We start from the raw sequence: 9,180 nt of genomic DNA, 5'->3' as shown, positions 1-9,180 counted from the left end.
AAAAGTAAATTAACAAAAAAAAAAATAATCTTAATAGAAAAAAAAAAAAAAATGTCTACAGCACCCGGTGTTCCCAATGCGGTCACCCATTCCAATACTAACCGGGCCCGACGTTGCTTAAACTTCGGTGATCGGACGAGAACCGGTCTTTCAACGTGGTATTAGCAGTAGACAACAACTGATGTAAAAAGAGGTATAGTAGTAATTTTCACGGAAGTCAACATGCAGCATTCGTTTTTGTTTTCCCTCCCTCGACCGGATTCCCACCGGTTTATAAATGGGCCGTTCCCGGCCCTGGGTGACAGCGCGCTTTTTTATTCCGTTCACTGACCATCAGCCGCCCCTTTGGTGGTGGTTTTTTCTTTCCCTTGGGGGGTTGGGTTCCCCTTTTTTTCCCCTCTTTCCCCGTTTTTTCCTTTTTCTTAAATCAAGCCACGAGTTTTGAAACGTTTCTTTTCGAACACATATGTCTTTTCCTCATTTTCAGCATAAATCACTTATTCGAAGAATCGGCTTTGTTCCCACTTCGGTTGTAACACGAAAGATACCCGTAATTATTTATATCAAAGTTTGGCCAATGTCTATACTTTTCGGTTTTTATATTTAGCCTGGTATTGGTTGAGCGATATTTATGCGCAATTAAATTATTTACAAACCTGATAAAATGCCGTATACGTTAGAAATGTAGATAACTCATACAGCCAACCTTTTTTTAACGATTCCCAAGCTGGTCAGTCACCAATCAATCCATAATCAACCGACGCCGCCGAACGTTCGCCCCTTAACTTCGCCACCGTGATACGGCCGAGAACCGTTGCTCTTCAACGTTTGGTATGCGCGCGTACTCGGTAGAAAAGCAACAACTGATGTAAAATAAAGGTATAAGTAGGTAATTTTCCGGAAAAAGTGAACATTGCATTGCATCTGTTTTTGTTTTATGCCGTTCGAGACGGATACGGTAAAATGCAGCTGCGTTACTTTAGGTTCGTTGGGGCCAAACACACGTTCAGGATTTTCAGCGCGGCGATCAGATCGTGCTGCAAGGATCGTGGGTGGTGTGCCTGTCGTCGTTGGGGGCGAGCGTTCCTAAGTCGGCCACCTTAGGTTCAACATTGCCTTGATATGTACAACTGACAACACTAATTGTCATGAATTGTTACGACGCCCTTCGAATCACAAGTTTTTGACTCTCGCCAGTGTTAAAACACTTATCTTCAGAAATCGCTGGTTGCTCCCCTTTGTCGGCCACCCCGAGCGGTCTGCTTTCATTACATTAAAAGAGGTGCACGTTATGGTTTGTCGGCGTGACATCGGGTGTTAGTTATGTACACTAAGAAGCGCCCGTGCTAGAGTAACATTCAATATGCCGTTAAAAAATGTGCTCTTTAATGACGTTCGCGCGGTTGACAGACTCCCGTGTAGTTTCCCCCTTATGTCACCCATCCAAGTACTAACGTTTCGCCCACTACGTCTTGCCCCTTAACTTCTTTGTTTTTTTGACGGAGAACCGTTTTTTTTTTTTTTTTGCTATATTCCGCTTTCGTCTTTTTATTTTTTTTTTCGTTTTTTTTTTTTCCTTAATTTCCGGTAAATTTTTCCCTTTTTTGACGACATTGTTTTTTTTTCCCTTTTTCCTTTTTTTTTTTAAACTGAGCACCCCATCCTTTCAAACACCACGAAACATGGCGTTGATTTGAGTGGATAGGCCTTTCTAATACGATCATGTATTTATTCCCTTGGCTAATCTGGCCTTCAGGTTTTCAGTGTTGGTATTTGAAAACCTTCCGAAGGCAGCCTTTAGATGCACTAAGGATATTATTTTTTATTTAGTTTTACAAAAACAATGACCCCTCTTTCACGACACTTATTAGCGATTTTTGACGCCTTCGAAACCGAGCCAAGTTTTATGTTTCCTATGCTTCCCCCCCCTTCTTAAACTTTTTCTATTTACCATCCCCTTCCTTTCCGCTAGTGCACGTTTCTTGAAAACAGGGTCTCCCCCCCAAGGTCTTATTGCGCTTTACTTTTTCCCTAGACCTATTTTAAAATTTAACTTCCCCTTCTCAACATTTTATTTCAATATATTGAAGTCCCTGAAACCAGTCTCACTTATGACATTAAAACATACTAGTTTGACAGACGACTAGTGTTCACAGGGGTTCCCCAAATGCGGTACATCCCCCCTCCTTTTTTCTTCTTTAAGCAACGGTACCCCGGAGTAGCAGAGCGACCTTGCCATATTTGTTGTAATTTTGTTGTTTGAAAAATTTCCGAGAGGCGAACATCCCATTTCCAAGCAACAATTCCGAAGGGGTAGCCCATCATTACCTGTTTTCAAACTGGCTTCAAATCTATCAACAAACCCAATCGTTATATACAACTAGACACACAGGGAATTTACCCCTTCGGAGTAAAGCATTCCGTTCCAATTGGCATGTGTGAGCACCACTACAACAAAATAATTCAACCAAAAATTTAAAACACATCTTTATCATTGTGACAAATTTTAAAATCTATTCCAATAGCCCTGTTTCCATAATCAATTCTTGAGTTCAATTACATTATTTACTAAACATATCTGCTTCAAACGCGCACAGGTTTCTTAACTATAGTCAGCGATTTCGCCCAAAAATCCCGGTACCAAACCAAAGCAATACCAACCCCAGTTTATAATACCACTTTCTTTGGTTACCCACCATAGCAATTTTTTTTTGTAGAGTTCATTTTCATATCCATCACAACTGGATCTACGCGACGCAGTTATTGGCCATGACACCCTTATTTGCTCTATTCATAAAAGTCGGGAAAAGCTTCTCACTCTCTTGGTAATAAGTTGTCCATTAATCCACACAGGCCTCGTCTTTTAAAATTATATTTTTCTTCGAGTTCCATTAGGATTGGTTTTCCAAAAAAATAACCACGCGACCTTATATTAATTAGAGAGCTGCTATTGATATATTATACCAATTAAATTGCGCCATTGTATTTTTTCCATTCAGACTCAAATCATTACGTTGAAATTATTTTCCTGTAATATTTTTTACGTTTAGTGCGTTTTTTTCCAAGAATATCTTGACTATTAACCCACGAAAGACCATTTCTTACAATGGAAAATCCTGACCCGTCAGCATTTTGTTTTGAACTCTTTTAAACTGGGTACTTTCATCCCGCACCATCCTTAAACAACATTTCCTTCAACGATCACTTTTCTCTTGTTCAACATGTCTAGTTCCTACAAGGTCGATTGTCATTATGACTAGCCCATAATAAAAATATAGTTAATAACTAACTTAACATCGATAATTCAAAAGCTAAATTTAAAAAAAAAAAAGGTAGTTTTCATGTAACATTCCACAAAAAAAAAAAAATGTCCTACAGTTCACCGGTGTTTACCAAGCGGTCACACCATCCAAAGTACTAAGCGCTTTTTGGATCCTAAACGAATGCCGAGAATTTTCCGATGAGTCGGACCGACGAACCGGGTGCTCCTTCAACGTGGCTTATGGTCGTAGACAATACAACTGATGTTAATATAGAAGGTATTACGTATGTATTTTCAGAAGAAAGTCAACATGCCTAGCATGTCTGGATTTTTGTTTTCTGGTTTCTTGTATAGCTGAAGCACGCGACAGGTAAAATGGCCGTTCGGATTGGGGCCAGACACACGTTCATGACTTTTAGCGCTGAGATTTTAGCGTTGGGCTGGGTGAATGTTGTTCGGTCGCGGGGTCTTAGTCTGCACTAAGGTTTCGGGATATTGCCATTATCTTACAATGACAAATGACGTCAGGCAATTGTTTGACCGCTTCGAAACGAAGTTTTGTATCCGCAGCAGCTTAACCTTAAACACTTATTTACGAATCGCTGTGCACTGTTTCCTCTGTCCGTGCATTGGTTTTTTGCTCTCCTAAAATGACTTTGCCGTTCTTAATTACCTACATGGTTGGCCCCTTTTTTGTTACTGGCATTTTATTACTTCTCCTTCTTTCATCTCTGCACTTGCGGATTCGGCCATTTTTTCTTTTTTTTTTTTTTTTTCTTTTTTTTTTTTTTCCCGAGTTTTTTTTTTTGTGACCCGACGAGTGCCTATCTCAAGCTTCTAACCTCTCCCGCTCGGAATAAGTTTCTGCTTTTTCAGCCAATGCCACTGTTATCGTAGTAATTATTTGTTCCTTTTGCGCAATCTCCTTCTTTTCTACTTCCTGTTTGTTTGTCCCGGAGACTCTCTAGTTCTTGCCCGCGGTGGTGCGGCAAGACTTAGACTTCGTTGGTTTTTATTGTGGTTGGGGGGGTTCCCGACTGCTTTTATTCATAGCTTTTGAAATTGGAGGTCTCTAGGCTTAGATATTGCAAGATGATCAAGACTTATTAATCCACCAAGTGTCGGACTCTCCCCCCCCCTGATTCGCAGATTACTTTGAGTTTCGCGACTCAGTTTCGTCCCATTTGTTAGAAGCGCCGGTTGCAGTTTATTTCCACATTTCTCCATTTAAAAGGGGATTGATGTATTGTCAAGCTGACACGCCTCAGTGTTTTATACATTTAAAAAAAAAAAACAATGAACTGTACAATTTGTGATGAAGCGAAGACATGCACTTTAATTCCTTACCTGACTACGCAATGGTCGTAAGCAGCTCAATGTTGCACGACCAAGACAGCCGGCACCCACCAAAAGTATTCGTATTCACATTCCAAGCTTTTTTAAGTATCTTCGGTGAATCCAGTGCCAGTCATTTGCTTTTCAAAGGGTGAAGCTATGGACGTAGACAACAAATGATCGTGCGTACGATGAGTGGGAACGTGAGTACTTTTCAGGGAAGGCAAAAATTGCCAGTTTTTATTTGTTTTCCTGTGCAATTTGGAACTCGTCCCTAGTAAGATGTAACTGGTATAGGTTTTTTTGAACCACGTTCTTTTCGTTTTAGTTTTTTTTTTTATTTCTTTGGGGCGGGGGGTATTAGTCTGTCCCTATAGGTTAGACGTTCCATTTATCTTTATCTATGAAAAATTTTTTTAGGCAGTTGTTTGACCGCTTCACGACAACAGTATATTTTTTTTTTTTTCGCAGCTTAACACTTATTGAAAGATCGCTCTTCAATAATAATAATACATTAATAATAATAATTAATAATAATAATAATAATAAATTAATAAATATAACTAAAATCGATATTCTAAAGTCAAATTAAAATATTTTCTTAACAGAAAATAAATGTCCTACAGCACCGGTTTGTTTTTTTTCCCAGGCGGTCACCCATCCAAGTTACTAACTACGGGCCGACGTCGCTTAACTTATGTTTTTGTGGATCGGGACGAGCAACCGGTGCTTTCAACGTGGTATGGCCGTAGACCACAACTTGATGTAAAATGAGGTATACGTATGTAATTTTCAGGAAGCAACCACATTGCAGCATTCGTTTTTGTTTTCTGTGTAGTGAGACGGACAGGTAAAATGGCGTTCGGTGGGGCCAGACACACGTTCTGAATTTTAGCGCGGGGGTGGGGATGTGTTGGGCGGGGGGGTCTTAGTCTGCACTAAGGTTCGATATTGCCATTATCTTCAATGACAAATGACGTCAGGGCAATTGTTTGACGCTTCGAAACGAGTAGTAAGTTTGTCTCCGCAGCTAAACACTTATTTAAGAATCGCTGTTGCACTGGTTCCACAGTCTCGTTAAAAGGTGATTGTAAATGACTAGCCTAAAAAAATATAAAAACAATAAAATCGATATTCAAAAGTAAATAAATAAAAAAAAAAAAAAATTCTTAATAATAGAAAAAAAATAATGTCTACAGGCTACCGGTGTTCCCAAGCGGTCACCCATCCAAGTACTACCGGGCCCCGACGTTGCTTAACTTCGGTGATCGGACGAGAACCGGTGCTTTCAACGTGGTATGGCCGTCCGTAGACAAACTGATGTAAAATAGAGGTAATACGATGTAATTTTCAGGAAGTCAACATGCCGCATTCGTTTTTGTTTTCTGTGTGTAGTGAGACGGACAGGGTAAAATGGCGTTCGGTGGGCCAGACACACGTGCATTGAATTTAATTTTAGCGCGGGGGTGGGGTGTTGTTGTGGCGGGGTCTAGTCTGCATAGTAAGGTTCGAATATTGCCAGTATCTTACAATGACAAATGACGTTCAGGCAATTTTTTGACGCTTCGAAACGAAGAAGTTTGGCGCCGCAGCTTAAACATTATTTAAGAATCGCTGTGCACTGGTTCCACAGGTCTCGTTAAAAGTTAAAAGGTGATGTAATTAGACTAGCCTAAAAATATAAAAAAATAATAAAATCGATATTCAAAAGTAAATACAATAAAAAAAAAAAAATCTTAATAGAAAAAAAAAAAATGTCTACAGCACCCGGTGGTTTCCCAAGCGGTCACCCATCCATACTAACCGGGCCCGACGTTCTTTGCTGAACTTCGGTGATCGACGAGAGAAAACCCCCCCCCCCCCCCGGGCTTTCAACGTGGTATGGCCACGAGACAAACAACTGATTGTTAAAAAATAGAGGTATAACGTAGAAATCTTCAGGAAGTCAACATGCAGCATTCGTTTGGTTTTCTGTGTTATTAGTTGAGACGGACAGGTATTAAAATGGCCGTGTTCGGTGGGGCCAGACACACGTCATGAATATTTTAGCGCGGGGGGGTGGGTGTGGTTGGGGCGGGGTCTTAGTCTCGACTAGGTTCGAGTTATTTGCCATATTTTACAATGACAAAATGACGTGGCAATTGTTTGACGCTTCGAAACGGAAGTTTTGTCTCCGCAGCTTAAACACTTATTTAAGAATGCTTGTGCAATGGTTCCAAGGTCGCGTTAAAAAGGGGTGAGATTGTAATTATGACTAGATAAAAAAATATATATTAAAAGCAAAGAAAAATCGATATTCCAAAGTTAAATTAAAAAAAACAAAAAAAAATTCTTAAATAGAAAAAAAAAAAATGTTACAGCACCCGGTGTTCCCAAAGCGTCACACATCCAGACTAACCGGGCCCGGGATCGGGTTGCTTAAACACCTTCGGGTGATCGGACGAGAACCGGGGCTTTCAAACGTGGGATGGCCGTACGTAGACACACAAATGAGTAAATAGAGGTATACGTTATGTAAGTTTCGGAAGTCAACATGCAGCATTCGTTTTTTGTTTTTTTTCTGTGTAGTGAGACGGACAGGTAAAATGGCGTCGGTGGGGCCAGACACACGTGTCATGAAATTTTAGCGCGGGGGGGTGGGTGGCTGTGGGTGGGTGTTGGGGCGGTGGTTGGGGTCTTAGTCTGCACTAGTTCGAATTATTGCCCATTATCTTACAATGACAAATTGACCGGGCCCGTTTCCGTCAGGCAATTGTTGACGCTTCGAAAACGAAGTTTGTTCTCCGCAGCCTTTACACACTTATTTACGAATCGCTTGGAACTGGTTCCCACAGGGTCTCGTGAAAGGTGGTTTTGTGATTGTAATTATGACTAGCATAAAAATATAAAACAATAAAATCGATATTCAAAAGGAAAATTAAAAAAAAAAAAAAAAAAAAAAAATTCTTAATAGAAAAAAAAATAATGTCTACAGCCCCGGGTGTTCCCAAGCGGTTTCCCCAATCCAAAAGTCCTAACCGGGCCCGACGTTGCTTAACTTCGGTGATTGATCGGACGAGAAACCGGTGCGTTCAACGTGGTATGGCCCCCGTAGACAACAAATGATGTTAAAATAGAGGTTACGTATGTAATTTTCAGGAAGGTCAACATTGAGCATTCGTTTGTTCTGTGTAGTGAGACGGACAGGTAAAAATGCCGTGCGGTGGGGCCAGACACACGTTCATGAATTTTAGCGCGGGGGGTTGGGGCGTTTGGGGGGGGGGTTGTGTTGGTGCGGGGTCTTAGTCTGCACTAAGGTCGATATTGCCATTATCTTACACTGACAAATGACGTCAGGCAATTGTTTGACGCTTCGAAACGAATTTTGTCTCGCAGCTTAACACTTATTTAAGATCGTGTGCACTGTTCCACAGGTCTCGTTAAAAGGTGATTGTATTATGACTAGCCTAAAATATAAAAATAAACGATATTCAAAATTAAATTAAAAAAAAAAAATTCTTACTAGAAAAAAAAAATGTCCTACAGCACGCGGTTGTTCCCAGGCGGTCACCCATCCAAATACTAACCGGGGCCCGACGTTACTTAACTTCGGTGATCGGACGAGAACCGGTGCTTTCAACGTGGGTATGGCCGTAGACAACAACTGATGTAAATGAGGTATAAACGGATGTAATTTTCAGGAAGTCAACATGGCAGCTTCGTTTTTGTTTTCTGTTAGTGAGACGGACGGTAAAATGGCTTTCGGTGGGGGCCAGACACACGTTATGAATTTTAGCGCGGGGGGTGGGGTGTGTTGGGGCGGGGTCTTAGTCTGCACTAAGGTTCGATATTGCCATTTTTACAATGACAAATGACGTCAGGAATGTTTGACGCTTCGAAACGAAGTTTGTTCCGAGCTTAAAAAACTTATTTAAGAATCGCTGTGCACGGTTCCAAGGTCTCGTTTTAAAAGGTGATTGTAATTAGGGAAGCTAAAAATAAAAAACAATAAAATCGATATTCAAAAGTAAATTAAAAAAAAAAAAATTCTTAATAGAAAAAAAAATAATGTTCAGCACCCGGGGTTCCAAAAGCGGAAATCCAAGTAAAAGGGGCCCGACGTGCTTAACTTCGGTGACGGACGAAACCGGTGCTTTCAAAGTGGATGGCCGTAGACAAACAACGTGTAAAAAAGGTTACGTATGTAATTTCAGGAAGTAACATTGAGCATTCGTTTTGTTTCTGTGTAGTGAGACGGACAGGTAAAATGGCGTTCGGTGGGGCCAGACACAGTTCATGAATTTTAGGCCGGGGGTGGGGGTGTTGGGGCGGGGTCTTAGTCTGACTAAGGTTCGTATGCCCATTATCTTACAAGACAAATGACGTCAGGCCCAATTGTTGACGCTTCGAAACGAAGTTTTGTTCCGCAGCTTAAACACTTATTTAAGAATCGCTGTGCATGGTTCCACAGGTCTCGTTAAAAGGTGATTTGTAATTATGACTGCTAAAAATATAAAAACAATAAAACGATATCAAAAGAAATTAAAAAAAAAAAAAATTTAATAGAAAAAAAAAATAATTTACAGCACCCGGTGTTCCCAAGG

The 9,180-nt window shown here is 40.6% G+C and overlaps 3 pseudogenes; all 3 read right to left on the bottom strand.

Annotated features, from left to right (window-relative positions):
- Positions 1 to 52: 52 nt before the first annotated feature.
- On the bottom strand, positions 53 to 173 carry LOC121390968 (annotated as a pseudogene).
- A 5,618-nt stretch (positions 174 to 5,791) lies between these two features.
- Positions 5,792 to 5,907, bottom strand: LOC121390967 (annotated as a pseudogene).
- Positions 5,908 to 8,113: 2,206 nt separating this feature from the next.
- LOC121390966 lies at positions 8,114 to 8,235 on the bottom strand (annotated as a pseudogene).
- Between the last annotated feature and the right edge of the window lie 945 nt (positions 8,236 to 9,180).

Source organism: Gigantopelta aegis, unplaced genomic scaffold (genome assembly GCF_016097555.1).
Source record: "Gigantopelta aegis isolate Gae_Host unplaced genomic scaffold, Gae_host_genome ctg11280_pilon_pilon, whole genome shotgun sequence".
Classification (NCBI taxonomy): Eukaryota; Metazoa; Mollusca; class Gastropoda; order Neomphalida; family Peltospiridae; genus Gigantopelta; species Gigantopelta aegis.
The sequence above is the reverse complement of the archived record's forward strand: the minus strand, read 5'-3'. Positions and strand labels throughout refer to the sequence as shown.